The sequence below is a fragment of the Cherax quadricarinatus genome, chromosome 40, assembly GCF_038502225.1.
Source record: "Cherax quadricarinatus isolate ZL_2023a chromosome 40, ASM3850222v1, whole genome shotgun sequence".
NCBI classification, from domain to species: Eukaryota; Metazoa; Arthropoda; class Malacostraca; order Decapoda; family Parastacidae; genus Cherax; species Cherax quadricarinatus.
The window spans coordinates 31,052,490-31,072,489 of NC_091331.1; positions in this window are offsets into that span (position 1 = coordinate 31,052,490).

The window sequence follows — 20,000 nt, forward strand, 5'->3', positions numbered from 1 at the left end:
TTCATTATATTTAACTGGTGTGCCTTGTTACCTGGGCTCTGTCTTAACTACTTTTGAATCCAAGTGTTGAGTTGGTCTTCAGTTCAGTACATACCTCCCTATTGCATTTCATTTTTTCACGCTTCTCACACTGAATTAATTCTTTCTTGCCTCCCTGTGACTCATTTCAACTTACAACTTCCAGTACAGTGTTCTTGTCTCGCTTTTCTAAATTTAAATATTTAGATAACTTATTTTATATTATGCATTAAATAAATATTTATGAACTGTAAGATTTATGGAATACAGAGCTGTGTGGGACTTACAAAAATTAGGTCTTTCTTTGTATATCGTACTGTGGAATATGGTAACTAGAGCAACTAGAGACGTGATCTGGAAATTGTGATTTCCAGGTTATGTATAGTCTTCCTTTTATTTAAAACATCAAAAGGCATACATAGGACATCCAGAATTATTGGAGATAAAAAAAAAATATAATAAATCCTGTCTCACAGGGCGGTATGACAATTAATACCCGTTAACAAAACTGATCCGGAAACCTAATTACGACACAAATGACATAACAAAAAAAAATCTTTGGCCATCGCATCAAAGTACTTGCAAGAATTAGGTCAACTCGTTCCGGTACTGAACAGTTTACATAATATGAAAATTTTCTTAGACTTAAGACTACTGATCATTACCTTATCAGTTACATGTGTCCAAGCACTTAGCTTCAGCGTTATTCCTTCTATCATGGGAACCATAAATAGCGCATTGTACATCAGAATGGTCGCCAAGCAGCTAACTCTTCTTCATTACACAATATAAAGGCTCTCATACAAACCACATGTGGCTAATTATACACACAAAAAGTCTCCTTCATAAATATAGTTTACAGAGAAAGACATTTTCACTGATCTATACCTTATATTAGTAAGCAGAAAACGGGCCTTTAAATACATTCCTTTTAGGTTTACGGCTTACCATTGTCAAGCAGACAATACGCCCATGTTATCCCATGATTATCAGGAATTGCTGTATTACTATATTTAATAAATGACGTAAATTTATAGTGAATATATACTTATTAAACATATAGCAAACAATTAAGGCGATGCAACTGCACAGTGTGATATCTGCCACACTCGCCTATAACACTGCTAACCTCAAACGATAGAAAATAAAACTAAATGCATTACATACACACACACACACACACACACACACACACACACACACACACACACACACACACACACACACACACACACACACACACACACACACACATACACACACACACACATACATACACACACGCACACACACACACACACACACACACACACACAAACACACACACACAAACACACACACACACATGTACACACACACACACACACACACACACACACACACACACACACCCACACACACACACACACACACACACACACACACATGCAAAAATGACAAACCAGACAACACACATAACGCAACGCGGCAGCGTTGATACGTTACTCAATGAGTTTTCATAGATGCTGAAACAGCAGATACAACTTAGTTACTGAAACATATAAGAAATATAATCCAAACAGTGCTACGGCCGCTACCTAACGGGACTTGAAAACATTTATCATGACTTGTTGTACCCGAATGATTACTGAACATAAAAATAGCTAATCTATTTAAAACTCTCATATGTGAGCAGTATCATGTTTAAGACGACTTCGACCAAATACTGTGCCACAATATAAACACTTTTCTAACTCTTAAATAGCACCTCACAATTTCAAACCTAATTTATAGCCCAATAAATTTTCGGCATGTTATTCAAAACCTCTGTAAAACTAATTGGTTTAACACACCATGACTCACGAAGTCACAATAACACAATTCCAAATAAATCACAGAATGAGTGAGACTCGAACCCATGGCAAGACAGTCCTAAAACTCCCAGGCTCTGAATGTGCCTTTGAACAGCCTCTGAATCTGACGCTGCTGATCGTTTTCTATCACACGGAACATTTACCTCTCCCATCTCGTTCAAGATGTCATGGCAAGCCTCCTATTCCCTCAATACTTCACCAAACTGAACCACCAGATTCTCACTTAGCACCAACTCGATCGACGTGTTTCCAAAAGCCTTCAGGATCTGAAAGTTACAGTGACCAGCAGGGTATTGGGTATGGTGAGGTACGACAGGATTAAGATGTTGCTTAGAATCCCAGACATCTAACTCAACCTCTCACTAAACCCATACTAAAATCTGCACGGACCACCATGTACATACACAGGATAGGGCAATCTGAAATCATGGGATCCTGATGTTTGTACAGTGGCTGCATCAAGACAATTAGTTGACAACATGAAAACCGAGTCAATAATGATAGTAGAAGTTGAAGTAGAGGGCTATGGTAACCTTAGCAGAACTGGTGGTAACCAGAGGTAAAACTATTGGTTCGCAGTTCTGCTAGTTGCAGCGGAGACACAAATAGTAAAGGAGAAATATTAATAATCTAGTGAAGGTAGTTGCAGTGCAGATTTTGTATCCAGTTCCATCTCTCCAGCAAATTCCATATCATTTTTAATCATTTTGGGGAATTATAAATTTTTTCTCTTTTTCTTCACGCCGGAAGTAATCGGAGGGAATGGAGAATGGGAATAGAGGCTTCTGATTTTCTTTTTGCCTCATACATATAGATATCACAAGTAAATTCTTAATCAATTAAAGTAGTAGTAGATAGTTTACAGCAGATAAACTCGGTGTGGACTTTTTTTTTTTTTTTTTTTTTTTTTTTTGCACAGGGCTTGACAAGGTTAAGGATCCCTAGCTTTATTGACAAGCTATTTACAGGTTAAGGATTCCTAACTTTACTGGCAAGCTAAGAGCTGTTACCTACGTCAGCTCATTTGAAAGCATTTTTATTGTTATGAGACATACAAATAGGGAACAGGATGAAGTTGGAGCCATCTGTGGACCAGCATTTTCATTTGATCAACTGACTTTATCTCGTTGACATCATTATGCTGTACGAATATGTTCCATACTCGAGCCATCCTGGGTATATATGATCTCAGATGGAGTGATGTTCTGGAGAAGGGTACAGCCAGAGTGAAGTTGCTGCTTTCTGCCCGTCTTGTGGCATAAAAGCTTGTTTCACGCTGTCCTCGAAGTGGATCCAAGTGTGGTACTTTGACAATATTGGCCTTGTACATAACAATAAGGCCACCCACATCCCTCCTATGTTGAAGGCTCTGCTGAAATGACAGATCTATACTTACAAGTCCTCTGCTGTCTTTCCCACGTACTCTTGAAAAACCATCTTTTCACTTCACTGATCTGAACCCTAGACCCATCGCCAGTCTTGCCAGAACCCCCATTTCCCAATGAGGGAAACGTATCCAGTAAAACCTTGTCCAGCATTTATCCAACATTTCAACATGCGATGCTGATAAATTACCGTCCACTGCCACTGCAACAGGAAGGTCCACCAATGACCCCTCTTTCTCGGGGCACCTACCACCTCCACCATCGCTCCACACTCCGTCATTGTCAATTCCTCAGCACTATTCTCCTGAGTGTGATCCATGCTCCACGGTTTCCGGCTCAAACTGTCTTCAGTCATGGCGACTACCTGGAAGCACTCAGTTGCACCCTCCCAGGGAGAGAGAGAGAGAGAGAGAGAGAGAGAGAGAGAGAGAGAGAGAGAGAGAGAGAGAGAGAGAGAGAGAGAGAGAGAGAGAGAGAGAGAGAGAGAGAGAGAGAGAGAGAACGAGAGACAGACAGAGAGAGAGAGAGAGACAGACAGAGAGAGAGACAGACAGACAGACAGACACTCCGAAGCCATTGTATCTTAGCTATCACATATTCTACAGGTAATCTACTGTCCCTCACAGGACACTTGCACCTGCAACCCAAATGCTGGCAAGATGCCCTAGGAAAGCAAGGGATATGTTAACGACATTTGGAGAAATTATGTTCATTCCAGGACTTAACCCACTGCGTTACAACTAGATTACCAAATCATGATTATGTTAAGCGAAAATCTGTTTCATCTGCCTCGAAATACCTTGATCCAAGTATAGCATTCGGATGCACCCACCAAGTCGTACACTGACATCCTCACTGAAGGTGATCACAATGTCTTGAAACTTGGCAACTACTCTGTAGCCACTCCGCTGACAAACGCTTCATAAATATGCGTTGAACTTTGTTCTCGGCTGTGGCACAGAGATCCATGTAGAGATCCTTTTTCTTACTAGAATTTTTACTGGCAGCAACACAGTTGGTAATCCAGGAGTGACAGTCCCCTCCAGTAACGTGCTACTTACAGTTTTAATGAGTTTTCTCTGGCTCATGACTGTTGTGCACACACTAAGCAAGGGTCGAACTACACATGGTAATGTAGGGGAAAAACCACCAAAGTGCAGAGCTCACTCAAAGGCCCTGAATGTAAACAGTTAAAACAGAAAGTCACTGTTTGTCAGGCAAGGATATCATCATCTTTTTTTGACGATTTATTGAGCCAATACTAGTCTAATATTTTAAATTATATATTTCCGAATTCTCTGTTTCATATATATTACTAAAAGAGGTTGAACGTTTTTATTGTATATGGTTAAATAAATTACTTATATATTTTAAAGGAAGGTATTCAAATTGTGTTTTGGATAATTCAACACCTATTTAGATGTTTTTGATTTGACCTATGAGCAGATAAAATGATGCTGTTGGCTGGTAATATATTAGGGATCCTTTATATATTCATTAAGGGTATTTGGGTTATATTTATAAATTGTGGTTCAGATATTTTTCTTGAACGGCGATCATTTGATACGAAATCATAATTAGCAGATGAAAACAGAAGAAAAATTCAGTGATAACCTCCAACTTTATCTGGTTTGAAGAAGCTTTGTGTGAAATATACCAATGATTCAGTGACTTAAGGTGATGGGAACTGTTAATTTACGGTTAACTGGTATGAATTATGATAAAATGGACTGAGGTTAGGCTCCAGGTAAACAATGGATTTTGATTCCCTCCCTCAATATATTACTTGGCCAGTTTAATTTTGAGTTATCACCAGATCAAGGAAGGAAGGCCACATAGGACGGTATGTTTTGGTGACCAGTAAATCAATATAGACTTGTTCTAGTAAGTAATGTGGTTATTGTTGTTCCCTATAATAATGATAATTGAAGAGTGGCTAATGAGAACTTGCTGCACCAGAATCCTCTATGAATATTAAACATCATTAATTATTTTCAGAATGACTTAAATATTGATTCATTATTATGTGGGCGCGTACCGTGGCAGTGGCGGAGAGTACAATTCCCATAGTAATGAACTGTTTTAGGAGACGAGATCTAGAAAAGAGGCGCACTGAAGAGTTTGTGAAGAAAGTATGATTTAAGGAATCATTGATAATATATGAGTATTATAGTCCTCCAGCACTCAGTTCTGAAGTTGTTCTGGGGCGAAACATCCCTGATTCTGGATTTTCATGACTAGCTTCTGTCGTCCTCGTTGTTGTGTGATCCAGCGTTCTGTCCTCGTTGCTGAGTGATCCAAGCTTCTGTCCTAACTGTGGAGTGATCCCAGCTTCTGTCCACGTTGAGTGATCCTAGTTTCTGTTCGCGTTGTGGGGTGATCCCAGCTTGTGTCCGCGTTGTGGAGTATCGATCACAGCTTGTGTCCTCGTTGTGAGGCGATCCCAGCTTGTGTCCTCGTTGTGGTGTGACCTCAGCTTCTATTCTCGTTGTGGTGTGATCCCAGCTTGTGTCCTCGTTGTGAGGTGATCCCAACTTGTGTCCTCGTTGTGGTGTGATCTTAGCTTCTATCCTCGTTGTGTGGTGATCTCAGCTTGTGTCCTCGTTGTGAGGTGATCCCAACTTGTGTCCTCGTTATGAGGTGATCCCAACTTGTGTCCTCGGTGTGGTGTGATTTCAGCTTCTGCTCTCGTTGTGGAGTGATCCCAACTTGTGTCCTCGTTGTGGTGTGATCTTAGCTTCTGTCCTCGTTGTGGTGCGATCTTAGCTTCTGTCCTCGTTGTGGTGTGATATTAGCTTCTGTCCTCGTTGTGAGGTGATCCCAACTTGTGTCCTCGTTGTGGTGTGATCTCAGCTTCTGTTCTCGTTGTTGAGTGATCCCAACTTGTGTCCTCGTTGTGGTGTGATCTTAGCTTCTGTCCTCGTTGTGGTGTGATCTTAGCTTCTGTCCTCGTTGTAGTGTGATCTTAGCTTCTGTCCTCGTTGTGAGGTGTTCCCAACTTGTGTCCTCGTTGTGGTGTGATCTCAGCTTCTATCCTCGTTGTGGGGTGATCCCAACTTACGTCCTTGTTGTGAGGTGATCCCAACTTGTGCCCACGTTGTGGGGTAATCCCAACTTGCGTCCTCATTGTGGTGTGATCTTAGCTTCTGTCCTCGTTGTGAGGTGATCCCAACTTGTGTCCTCGTTGTGAGGTGATCCCAACTTGTGTCCTCATTGTGAGGTGATCCCAACTTGTGCCCTCGTTGTGAGGTGATCCCAACTTGTGTCCACGTTGTGGGGTGATCCCAACTTGCGTCCTCGTTGTGGTGTGATCTTAGCTTCTGTCCTCGTTGCGAGGTGATCCCAACTTGTGTCCTCGTTGTGAGGTGATCCTAACTTGTGTCCTCGTTGTGAGGTGATCCAACTTATGTCCTCGTTGTGAAGTGATCCCAACTTGTGTCCTCGTTGGGAGATGATCCCAATTTGTGTCCTCGTTGTGAGGTGATCCCAATTTGTGTCCTCGTTGTGAGGTGATCCCAACTTGTGTCCTCGTTGTGAGGTGATCCCAACTTGTGCCCTCGTTGTGAGGCGATCCCCACTTGTGTCCACGTTGTGGGGTGATCCCAACTTGCGTCCTCGTTGTGGTGTGATCTTAGCTTCTGTCCTCGTTGCGAGGTGATCCCAACTTGTGTCCTCGTTGTGAGGTGATCCCAACTTGTGTCCTCATTGTGAGGTGATCCAACTTGTGTCCTTGTTGTGAGGTGATCCCAAGTTGTATCCTCGTTGTGAGGTGATCCCAACTTGTGTCCACGTTGTGGGGTGATCCCAACTTGCGTCCTCGTTGTGGTGTGATCTTAGCTTCTGTCCTCGTTGCGAGGTGATCCCAACTTGTGTCCTCGTTGTGAGGTGATCCCAACTTGTGTCCTCATTGTGAGGTGATCCAACTTGTGTCCTCGTTGTGAGGTGATCCCAAGTTGTGTCCTCGTTGTGAGGTGATCCCAACTTGTGTCCTCGTTGGGAGGTGATCCCAGTTTGTGTCCTCGTTGTGAGGTGATCCAATTTGTGTCCTCGTTGTGAGGTGATCCCAACTTGTGTCCTCGTTGTGAGGTGATCCCAACTTGTGTCCTCGTTGTGAGGTGATCCCAAGTTGTGTCCTCGATGTGAGGTGATCCCAACTTCTGTCCTCGTTGTGAGGTGATCCCAACTTGTCTCCTCGTTGTGAGGTGATCCAACTTGTGTCCTCGTTGTGGGGTGATCCCAACTTGTGTCCTCGTTGTGAGGTGATACCAACTTGTGTCCTCGTTGTGAGGTGATCCCAACATGTGTCCTCCTTGTGAGGTGATCCCAACTTGTGTCCTCGTTGTGAGGTTATCCCAACTTGTGTCCTCGTTGTCATGTGATCCCAACTTGTGTCCTCGTTGTGGGGTGATCCCAACTTGTGTCCTCGATGTGTGGTGATCCCAACTTGTGTCCTCGTTGTGGTGTGATCTTAGCTTCTGTCCTCGTTGTGGATTGATCCTAACTTCTGTCCTTGTTAGTGGGTGGTCCAAGATGGTGTCCTCATTATAGGGTGATCCTAGCTTCTGTCCTCATTGAAGATGATCCCAGCTTTTTACCTCGTTAGCGGGTGATCCCAGCGTTTTCTTCGTTGGAGAGTGATCCCAGCTTTTGTCATCGTTAGTAGGTGACCAATCTTCCTATCTCTTGAGGGGATATCCCAGCTTCTGTCTTCGTTGGGGAGTGATCCCAGTGTCTTACCTCGTTAGGGGATATCCGAACTCCTGTCCTCGTTGGAGAAGGATCCCAGCTTCTGTGTTTATAGTGTGTTTTAATTTCTCCGGCTTTTCATCCTGCTGTGTTTCTAAGTAAATTTATATATTTCCTTCATATGTTGCAAAAAAATATTGCAGTTCCCTGTATATATATATATATATATATATATATATATATATATATATATATATATATATATATATATATATATATATATATATATATATATATATATATATATATATATATATATATATATATGTGTGTGTGTGTGTGTGTGTGTGTGTGTGTGTGTGTGTGTGTGTACTCACCTAATTGTGGTTGCAGGGGTCGATACTCAGCTCCTGGCCCCGCCTCTTCACTGGGTCCTCTCTCTCTCTGCTTCCTGAGCTTTGTCATACCTCTTCTTAAAACTATGTATGGTTCCTGCCTCCACTACTTCACTTGCTAGGCTATTCCACTTGCTGACAACTCTATGACTGAAGAAATACTTCCTAACGTCCCTGTGACTCGTCTGAGTCTTCAGCTTCCAGTTGTGACCCCTTGTCCCTGTGTCCCCTCTCTGGAACATCCTATCTCTGTCCACCTTGTCTATTCCCCGCAGTATCTTGTATGTCGTTATCATGTCTCCCCTGACCCTTCTGTCCTCCAGAGTCGTCAGTCCGATTTCCCTTAACCTTTCCTCGTACGACATTCCCTTGAGCTCTGGGACTAGCCTTGTTGCAAACCTTTGTACTTTCTCTAACTTCCTGACGTGCTTGACCAGGTGTGGGTTCCAGACTGGTGCTGCATACTCCAGTATGGGCCTAACATACACAGTGTACAGTGTCTTGAACGATTCCTTATTAAGGTATCGGAACGCTATTCTCAGGTTTGCCAGGCGCCCGTATGCTGCAGCGGTTATTTGGTTGATGTGTGCCTCCGGTGATGTGCTCGGTGTTATGGTCACCCCAAGGTCTTTCTCCCTGAGTGAGGTCTGTAGTCTTTGTCCACCTAGCCTATACTCTGTCTGCGGTCTTCTTTGCCCCTCCCCAATCTTCATGACTTTGCATTTGGCTGGATTGAATTCGAGAAGCCAGTTACTGGACCACATGTCCAACCTCTCCAGGTCTCTTTGCAGTCCTGCCTCATCCTCGTCCGATTTAATTCTTCTCGTCAACTTCACGTCATCTGCGAACAGGGACACTTCAGAGTCTATTCCTTCCATCATGTCGTTCACATATATCAAAAATAGCACTGGTCCTAGAACTGACCCCTGTGGGACCCCGCTCGTAACAGGCGCCCACTGTGATACCTCTTCACGTACCATGACTCGTTGCTGCCTCCCTGTCAGGTATTCCCTTATCCATTGCAGTGCCCTCCCTTTTACATGCGCCTGATCCTCCAGCTTCTGCACTAATCTCTTGTGGGGAACTGTGTCAAAGGCCTTCCTGCAGTCTAGGAAAACGCAATCTACCCACCCCTCTCTCTCGTGTCTTACTTCTGTTACCTTGTCATAAAACTCCAGGAGGTTTGTGATACAAGATTTGCCTTCCATGAACCCATGCTGGTTTTCATTTATAATCTTGTTCCTTTCCAGGTGTTCGACCACTCTCCTCCTGATAATCTTCTCCATGACTTTGCACACAATACATGTCAGAGAGACAGGTCTGTAGTTTAGTGCCTCGTTTCTGTTTCCTTTCTTAAATATGGGGACTACATTAGCTGTCTTCCATTTCTCAGGTAGTTGCCCAGTTTCAAGGGATGTGTTGAAGATTGTGGTTAGAGGCACGCACAGCATCTCTGCTCCTTCTCTAAGGACCCATGGGGAGATGTTGTCCGGTCCCATCGCCTTTGAGGTGTCAAGGTCACTTAAGAGCTTCTTCACCTCCTCCTCAGTTGTTGTATGTCATCCAACACTTGTTGGTATATTCCTTCTTGATGTTCCCTTCTGTGCTGTCTTCCCACAGCCCTTCCTGTCTCTACTGTAAAAACTTCCTTAAATCTCCTGTTCAGCTCCTCACATACCTCCTGATCATTTCTTGTGAGTTCTCCACCTTCTGTCCTTAATCTGATCACCTGGTCTTTGACTGTTGTCTTCCTCCTGATGTGGCTATACAACAGTTTCGGGTCAGTCTTGATTCTCGATGCTATGTCATTTTCATACTGTCGCTGGGCCTCCCTCCTTACCAGTGCGTACTCATTCCTGGCTCTGCGACTGATCTCCCTATTTTCGTGTGTTCTCTGCCTTCTGTACTTTTTCCATTCTCTATTGCACTTTGTTTTTGCCTCCTTACACCGTCGGGTAAACCAGGGGCTCGTTCTGGTCTTCCCGTTGTTACTGTTGCCCTTGGGAATAAATCTTTCCACTGCCTCCTTGCATTTTGTTGTTACATATTCCATCATTTCATTTACTGGCTTTCCTGCCAGTTCTCTGTCCCACTGGACCTCCCACAGGAAGTTCTTCAACCCTATGTAGTCCCCTCTTTTTAGTCCGGCTTTTCCCATTCAACTCCTGTTATTCTCTCCACTTGCAGCTTTACTATGTATTCAAAGCACAGAACCACGTGGTCGCTAGCTCCTAGGGGACTCTCATACTTGATGTCCTCAATGTCTGAGCTGTCCAGGGTGAACACAAGGTCCAATCTTGCTGGTTCATCCTCCCCTCTCACTCTGGTAGTGTCCTTAACATGTTGGTGCATGAGGTTTTCCAGCACCACGTCCAACATCCTGGCTCTCCATGTTTTGGGACCCCCATGTGGCTCCAGGTTTTCCCAGTCAATCTCCCTGTGGTTGCAATCCCCCATAACCAGCAACTTTGCTCTGCTGGAGTGAGCTCTTCTTGCCACCTCAGCAAGTGTGTCCACCATTGCTCTGTTGCTCTCGTCATATTCCTCTCTTGGCCTCCTGCAGTTCTGTGGTGGATTATACATCACTGCAATGACCACTTTGTGTTCCCCAGACTGAAGTGTACCTGCTATGTAGTCTCTTTCTCCCGTCTCATCTATGCCTTCCATTTTCTCGAATTTCCATCTGTTTTTTACGAGCAGAGCAACCCCACCTACCCCGCTGCCCCTTCTATCTTTCCTCATGATCTGGTATCCTGGTGGGAAGATTGCATCTGTTATTGTCTCCGTGAGTTTTGTTTCTGTAACTGCTATGATGTCTGGGGACTTCTCATTGATTCTTTCTTGCCATTCCTCATGTTTATTCGTTAATCCATCTGCATTTGTGTACCAAACCTTCAACTTCTGTTCTAATACTGTAACTGTGGTGCGGGGGGTGGAAACAAGAGGGATTGGTGTGTGATGGTTGGTTTGGATTGTTCAGTTGCCTTGAGGGTGCCGTGGCTGGAGTCCTTCTGCAGGTGTTTCTGGGGGTGTGCTTGTCCTTCCATTTGATCCTGGGTTATTCTGCTCTCCTTTTTCATTTCCTCCCATTTCTCCTTTCATTTTTGAACTCTCTCTTTCATTGTCTTCCTTTCGTCCTGTGTTCTGTCTCGATCGAGGTACACACTCCGGAACTCCTGTTTGCCTCTCAGCCGTGCTTTCTCCTGCAGGATCATGGTTCGGGTTGATTCTGCCTTGAAAATTACTTTGAGAGGCCGATTCCTTTTCTTTGTGAACCACCCGATTCTCCGAAAATTTGCCACCTGGGTCATGTCCCCCTCGCCTATCACCTTCATGATATCTTCAATCACTTTTTTCTCCTCCTGCTTTCTTTCATCATAAGTTTCCCCTTTAGCTTCGTCTAGCCCATAGACAAACACGGATCTCTCCCTTTCCACCTCCCACTGTGACTCCCATTGCATCCTCTGATGTGTTTTAGTTCCTTCCCGTGGAGTGTTCCTTCTTTCAGTCCCTTCCCTAGTTATGGCCTTTATGCTTCTTGGTTTGTCCTTCCTGCTCACCTGTTCCTGGCCCCCACAGGTATCTGGTAAGGTCCTTGCACATGTCCTAGTTCCTTCAATGTCTTCCAACCTCTCGTTCTGTCCTAGTGTGCTCCCTGTCTTTGTTTTGGCCCCATGTGGGTTTTACAGGACCTCTGCATACAGTTAATTTCCATGCTTCCTTCAGACCTGTTGTCTGTGTTTGATGTAGCCATTGCCGATACTACTTCTGTAATATCTTTGTCTCTGTGCTGTTTCAGATGTCTCAACTCCTCTTCTAATTTCTCTATCTTCATTTCTGCTGCTGTGGCCTGTTGCTTCCACCTTCTGCATTCTCCTGCTAACCTCTCTTCCATCTTCCTTTCCAGCTCATCTAGTCTCCTTCCCCAGTCTTCCTCCCTTTTTTTGAGCTCTACCTCCCATTCCTCCCTCCCAGATTCGTCCTTGGAGCCCCTTGTCCTCATCCTGGTTCTAGGTTCCCCCCTTGCTCCACAGAAGGGGGGACAGGTGGTTAGGGGGAGGGGAATAGATGGTTAGGAGCAGAGGAGATGGATGGTTGTGGGGGAGGGGGAGGATGGTTATTGGAGGGGTAGAGATAGTTGGGGGTGGGGGTTAGATGGTTTGAGGGAGAGAGGGGTGGGAGGGTTCTGGGTGAGGGGGAGGATGGTTATTGGAGGGAGGGAGGTAGTTGGGGGGATTAGACGGTTTGGGGAGGGGTTAGGTGGTTTGGGGAAGGGGTAGGTGGCTAAGGTGAGGTGGTTATGGAAGGGGGAGAGGTGGTTAGGGGAGGGGGGTACGTGTTTGTGTCAAGTGGTGGAGGGTGTGTGTGGATGTGTGTGTGTGTGTGGTGTGTGTGTGTGTGGTGTGTGTGTGGCGTGTGTGTGTGGTGTGTGGTGTGTGTGTGGTGTGTGGTGTGTGTGTGTGTGTGTGTGTGTGTGGGGTGTGTGTGGGGTGTGTGTGGTTTGTGTGTGTGTGGTTTGTGTGTGTGTGTGGTGTGTGTGTGTGTGTGGTGTGTGTGTGTGGTATGTGTGTATATGTGTGTGTGTGTGGTGTGTGTGTGTTGTGTGTGTGTGTATGTGTGTATATGTGTGTGTGTGTGTATGTGTGTGTGTGTGCATGTGTGTGTGTGTGGTGTGTGTGTGTGGTATGTGTGTATATGTGTGTGTGTGTGGTGTGTGTGTGTTGTGTGTGTGTGTATGTGTGTATATGTGTGTGTGTGTGTGTGAGTGTCTACCCTTGTGTGTGTGTGCTTGTGTGTGAGGGAGGGAGGGTTAGGGGGGGTAGGTGGTGTGGTTGAAAGATCCGTCGTGTAGGCACAAATTTAGTCTCACTTATCTTTCCCAATTATGCTACTCTCTCCACTTATTGCCCTTTCTGGATATACGTATTAATTGTTGCTGGTTATTATCATTTTCCTTGTTCACATTGAGAGAGGACTTCCTAGCTTCCTAAGTATTCTTACTGCTAATAACTACCGGTAGTAACACTGCCTGTGTGCGTGTGTGTGCATGTGTGTGTGTGTGAGTGTGTGTGAGTGTGTGTGTGTGTGAGTGTGTGTGTGTGTGTGTGAGTGTCTTGTGCGGTGTAATGACTGGCCGCAACTTCTTGTGACCTGACACAACCCTCCTGGGACTTGACCCTAGCACCGTCTTACAATGTTGCCCTTAAAAGCTTGTCCCACATACCTTCTCACACTCGTCAACACTATATTCTCTATGTCTATGCTATTTCTATTCTAATTCTGGTAATAGCTTGCAGGAGTGAGTGACCAGTATCAAGCAGTATGCAAGGCCAGCCAGGGCCATCAACATGCAAACCACAAATAGGTGAATAAACTTGCGCTGCAATGGTGCGGTGACAGTTGCCAGCTGCGGATGACGAAGTCGTCGTACGTAGGCCTTAAATCCCTATTTTGGAGATCCTTCACCCATGATGTTTATAACCATATATTCTCATACATCCCGCTTCCTCACGCGATTTCACTCTTCACTGATGATAGTATACACTTCACATTATATACACTTCACTTTATATGTATAATGGCACACAACTTGTCGTGACATCACTTCTACAGGTCTACCGCTGCCAATGTGGCAACAGCGCCTAAGACCCCCAACGGTTTGCGATTTGAAATATTATGATTTCAGCTTTCCTCTCACTTTCTTTAACTAATAACTTTAATTATCACTCGTAGTATTGTACACTGATGTTCCACTACCACTGATTACTGCTAGCTGTTATTGCACGCCTTACAACGCGTGCTAAGGCTCTCGGAGCCTTGTTACCCACGTCTGCACCCCACGGACCCACGCGTGTGTGTGTTAAAAAATGGCGCTAAACTCAGACAAGATATAAAGGTTTTTATATGTACCGAGATGGTGGATGTCTCTCGGTGTGTATATGGGGCGTTTAATTGAATGTGTGAAGTAAATGGTACAGAAAACTGTTAAGTTGAAGAATGAGACACTTGTGTAACATTTGGGAATCTTTAATGAGGAAACGTTTCGCCATCCAGTGACTTCTTCCATCATTATTTCCTGTATTGGACTGAAGAAGTCACTGGCTTCTTCAGTCCAACGTTTCCTCGGTAAAGATTCCCAGATGTTGCACAAGTCTCATTCTTCAACTTGAACATCTATTAAGGCAAGAGTTAACAGTTTTCGATTGCAAGTCATCCGTTCGTTTCACTTATCTTTACAATTGCTCAGGGATCAAATACCTTGAATTCTCAACAAGGTGTTCCTTAACAAACCTGTCATTGCCTCTCCACGGGAAACCACTATAACTATTCATTGGAAATAAATGGTATAAAATACCGACACAATGGAAATATAAACACATAAGCAGTACAATGTGATCCTTTTTTGACAACTCGGTAGATTGTCACATGCAGCATTCTCCACCTGACTTCATCCTAATAATACTCACGTACCTTCCACCCAGGTAAATCTGGTTCTGACTTGATAAAGCCCATTGTGTGGGCGAAACGTTGTCAATAAAGAATTACATTTTACTGCTTATGTGCTTATATTTCCATAACTATTCAAGCTCTTTCAAATTCCCGAATAATTTCTTCACATTTTATTTTGATATTAAGGTGTTGTGGACTATAAAATAATTATTTGCATTTAATATTTCATTAAAATCCAGTAAACAGAGATGAAATATTTTATCAATGGCTCAGAGTTAAGACGCCATTTAAAATCATATGATATTTCTCTTGACTCACGAAATCGTAATGACACGATTGCAAACAAACCATATCACGGGCAGGGATAGAACCCGCGGTCTGGAGTTTTGAGACTCTCTGATCGCGGTTTCTATCCCCGCCCGTGGTATGGTTTAATATTTCTCTTGTTGTGAGGACGCGTCTTATCCCATACTCTTCAGGTCCTGTCCCGGTTCTATACATTCAATGGCATTCAGATGCATGAACACCCGCCTGAACGAGAAGATACCACTACCTCGTGTACTTAAGGTTTATTTCGTTCTCCTGACGTCATCAGTAGATTTAGCGCTGCTAATATTGTACTGATGGCAGAATTCGTCTACACGATGCTTGTTAGTGATGTCTAGGTTGTGTAACTGCAGAGATGATCTGATTTTCTTGTGATTTAACTGAACCCGTTATCAAGGTAATCACCTCCAGTGACAGCCATGATGGGTTTGGTTGGTTAATGGACTTAAAGACCATTGACTATACGAGGGTCATTAAGCCTGCATTTAACCTATTCCTAAAATAGGGATTAAGTAAACTCTCAGCGTATGTCTCTCAGTGTATATATGCATATCGGTGTACATATTTTGTACGTTATGTGATAGAGAGCGGGAGAGTGTGCACGACTGACGATAGCTTATAATCTTTAAACAGTTGTCTCCATTCATTAACAATCTTCAATATTTTATTACCTCTTGTTTCTGGAGGTAAATTATTCTGAATGGGTTTATTCAGGATGTGGATAAATTTAATATTAAAATCAGAGGGTATGCCGATTATTCTCATTGGTGGAACCAACAAAACATTGCCCATGTCCACGCTTTGATAGGTAGATTTATTTTAACAACCAGTTTACGTCTACTCACACTGATATAAATCCTAAATGAAATTGGTAATCGAATCATGATTTTTTTAAATAAATTTTCCAAAATAATAATGAATAAATTTAATAGCATGAGTCTCCTGCTGTCCACTCTATGTCAGTCGAGGTAATGTGGACAATAGATTGGTTCACGGCTCCTCAAAAGTTGAGTTATTATGTAGTCAATATCGCCCGAGGAAAGCTTCGCATGGGACATTTGGAAGAATCAACGAAATCCTAACAAATTCAGTTCCTCGAGAAATCATCATTACTAAAATCAGATCTTCCACCTCTCCCTCACGACCAGGAAATCAGCAGGTAGTACTGATAAACAAATGTCATATGGTTCAAGCCTGTATATTATTATTGCCACTGATAACGAAGTAGTACGCAGGTACTACTACAGCTCTTGTATTAATAATTAATGATATAAATCTTACCTTTTCAACCCCAGAACCTAACACATGCCACTCCCTTTCCGATCTTTTAAATGATAATTTATTATTTTTTTTTCATAATTACTGTCTTGTTTCTCCTGCCTCATCTGTATTTGACTGAAGAGACCTGCTGTGTGAGAGAAACATTTTGGAGCAAAGTTACCTAACTGCTACACATGTGTCTTACTTATCAACTTGTCAGTAATATTTACCATTATTATATTTATATAATAATTGTTTACAGGCAGTTAGAATTACAACTCCAAGCACTCAAAGAGGTACCATTCATCGAAGGGAATATGTCGGTCTTGATGTTGGTGATAAACTCATGATCCAAGGAATTTTAACCATCATCCTTTTCACTGAGTCGAGTCGGATAACTTACTATATTCTATGAACCAAGGGGTTGTAAAGCTTCCCCATGAGCGAAATAAAATAAAAATAAATAATGGAAGTTCTAGGCAACTACGTACCAGCGAGACCACAGTACTCAGTTCAGTGACCAGCTAGATAACAGACAGTGCTGTGTTTGTATCAAGTTGCAGGTATTATGATGTACTTTAATGTTTAAATAATCTCCATCAAAACAGTGTTATCAGTTTCCACAGTTCTGCTGTTCTCAGCTACTGCCTCGTTAATGTTTTTCTTCCAACAAAAAGTTTGGTCGGCCAGCGTGCTTTTCTGCAATATTTTTCCATTATCAAAAATTTCTTTTTTGCCATGTTCCCTTCACTTTCCTGTACTTTTTATGGTTCCCTTAAATTCCTTGATTTCATTTTCCTTCTTTTACGCCTGGAAATCACTTTCTATATTGAAACGTTGCAATTCATCAGTGAGCTTAATTTTTACCTGCCTCCCACATTGTCATCCTTCATCAGTTCTTGTTTTGTGTCAATTGTGGTGAAGTTTGAACGTTTGTCTTCCTTACTCTGCCTTCACTCTTCTCTGCCCGTCTTTCATTTAGTTATTAATTTCAATTTCAATTCGTTGAGCACATTGTTCTGCCAAAATCTTCGCTGTTTCCATATTTTCTGCTTCATGTGTCCTTGATAATATTTTCTGCATTTTCTTTCATATTCATAACTTTTTGGATTTTGGTCTGCATTCTATCCGCAAGGAGATCTACATGCTTCCTCATCTCCCTCTTCTCACCATTTTATCCCATTACCATTTTGCTGAGTCCTCCTTGCATTTCTTCTCATTCTGTTACGCCATTTATTATCCTTACACACCCCTCCACTTCGCTTCTTTACAAAGCACTTTGATCTCTCTCTCTCTCTCTCTCTCTCTCTCTCTCTCTCTCTCTCTCTCTCTGTCTCTGTCTCTGTCTCTGTCTGTCTGTCTCTCTCTCTCTCTCTCTCTCTCTCTCTCTCTCTCTCTCTCTCTCTCTCTCTCTCTCTCTCTCTCTCTCTCTCTCTCTCTCTCTCTCTCTCTCTATCTATCTATCTCTGTCTCTGTCTATCTCTCTGTCTCTCTCTGTCTCTCTTTTTTTTTACACAGGGTTTGACAAGGTTAAGGATCCCTAGCTTTATTGACAAGCTATTTACAGGTTAAGGATTCCTATCTTTATTGGCAAGCTAAGAGCTGTTACCTACATCAGCTCATTTGAAAGCATTTTTATTGTTATGAGACATACAAGTAGGGAACAGGATGAAATTGGAGTCATCTGTGGGCCAGCATTTTCATTTGATCAACTGACTTTATCTCGTTGACATCATTATGCTGTACGAATGTGTTCCATACTCGAGTCATCCTGGGTATGTATGATCTCAGATGGAGTGATGTTCTGGAGAAGGGTACAGCCAGAGTGAAGTTGCTGCTTTCTGCCCGTCTTGTGGCATAAAAGCTGGTTTCACGCTGTCCTCGAAGTGGATCCAAGTGTGGTACTTTGACAATATTGGCTTTGTACATAACAGTAAGGCCACCCACATCCCTCCTATGTTGAAGGCTCTGCTGAAATGACAGATCTATCCAGGATGGATCCAGGCGAGAGATGAGACGTCTTGCTCTGTTCTCTACTCTATCAAGCAGTCGCAGATGAGAGGGGGAGGCAGGCAAACCAAGAAAGTCGAGCATACTCAAGGTGTGAGCGTACTTGCGCCTCGTACAGGATCTTGCAACCCCTACTGTCAAGCAGATGCGAGATACGGCGAAGTGCTGTAAGCTTCCTGGCTGCCTTGTTTGCAAGATTTACAACATGGCTCTTCATGGTTAGTTTGGAGTCAAATTTCACCCCAAGGATATCAACTTCTTCTCCAGGTGCCAACACCCTCCCATTCATCCTTACTACTGCACCAGCATTACCATCATGGTGCCTAGAGACGATCATCATTTGCGTTTTCTCAGGTGCAAATGTTACTTGCCATCTATTTCCCCAAGCTGATATAGCTCTCAGCTGGTGATTGATGTAGCTTAGAGCTGCTGGCATTTCTTCTCTTGGATAAGTGAATGTCAGTGTACAGTCGTCTGCATATGCATGTGATTCTGGGATGAGATGAAGAAGGTCGTTGAAGTAGACATTCCATAACAATGGACCCAGCACGCTTCCTTGTGGAACACTTGCCCCAATAGGATGTCTTGCTGATTCCGTTCCATTGAGAACTACACTTAGAGATCTACCATGAAGGTAATCACTGAGGAGACATAGCGTAGAGCCTGCAATTCCCAGTGCTTGAAGTTTTGCAAAGAGGCCCTGGTGCCACACCCGGTCGAAAGCACCAGCAATGTCCAGTGCTACCACACAGCTGACTTTGGATTCATCCAGTGACTGGTGCCACTTAGTGGAGAGGTTTAACAACAGATCAGCAGCAGAGTAACCTTTCCTGAAGCCATATTGACGATCACAAAGTAGTGAGTGGTAGTCAAAAAACTCTGTCATTTGTCTTGAGATTATTGTCTCAAGGATCTTACCAGTGATTGTCAGGAGTGACACTGGTCTGTAGTTGCTGATTTCTGCTCTGCTCTTCTTTTTGTGAACAGAGACTACATTTGCCTCTCTCTCTCTCTCTCTCTCTCTCTCTCTCTCTCTCTCTCTCTGTCTGTCTGTCTCTCTCTCTCTCTCTCTCTCTCTCTCTCTCTCTGTCTGTCTGTCTCTCTCTCTCTCTCTCTCTCTCTCTCTCTCTCCCCCGCTCCCTCTCTCCCTCTCTCTCTCTCTCTCTCTCTCTCTCTCTCTCTCTCTCTCTCTCTCTCTCTCTCTGTTCTAATTACACAGGGTTGGACAGGGTTAGGTTAAGGATCACTAACTTCATTGACAAGCTATTTACAAGTTAAGAATTCCTAACTTTACTGACAAGCTAAGAGATTATCAATAAAGCATTTTATTGTTATAAAACATACAAATAGGGAACAGGATGAAGTTGGAGCCATCTGTGGGTCAGCAGTTTCATTTGATCAACTGACTTTATCTCGTTGACATCATAATGCTGTACGAATGTGTTCAAAACTAGAGTCATCCTGGGGATAAATGATCTCAGATGAAGTGATGTTCTGGTGAAGGGTACAGCCAGAGCGAAGTTGCTGCTTTCTGCCTGTCTTGTGGTATAGAAGCTTGCTACTCGCTGTCCTGGAAGTGGATCCGAGTGTGGTACTTTGACACTGTTGGTTTGTGC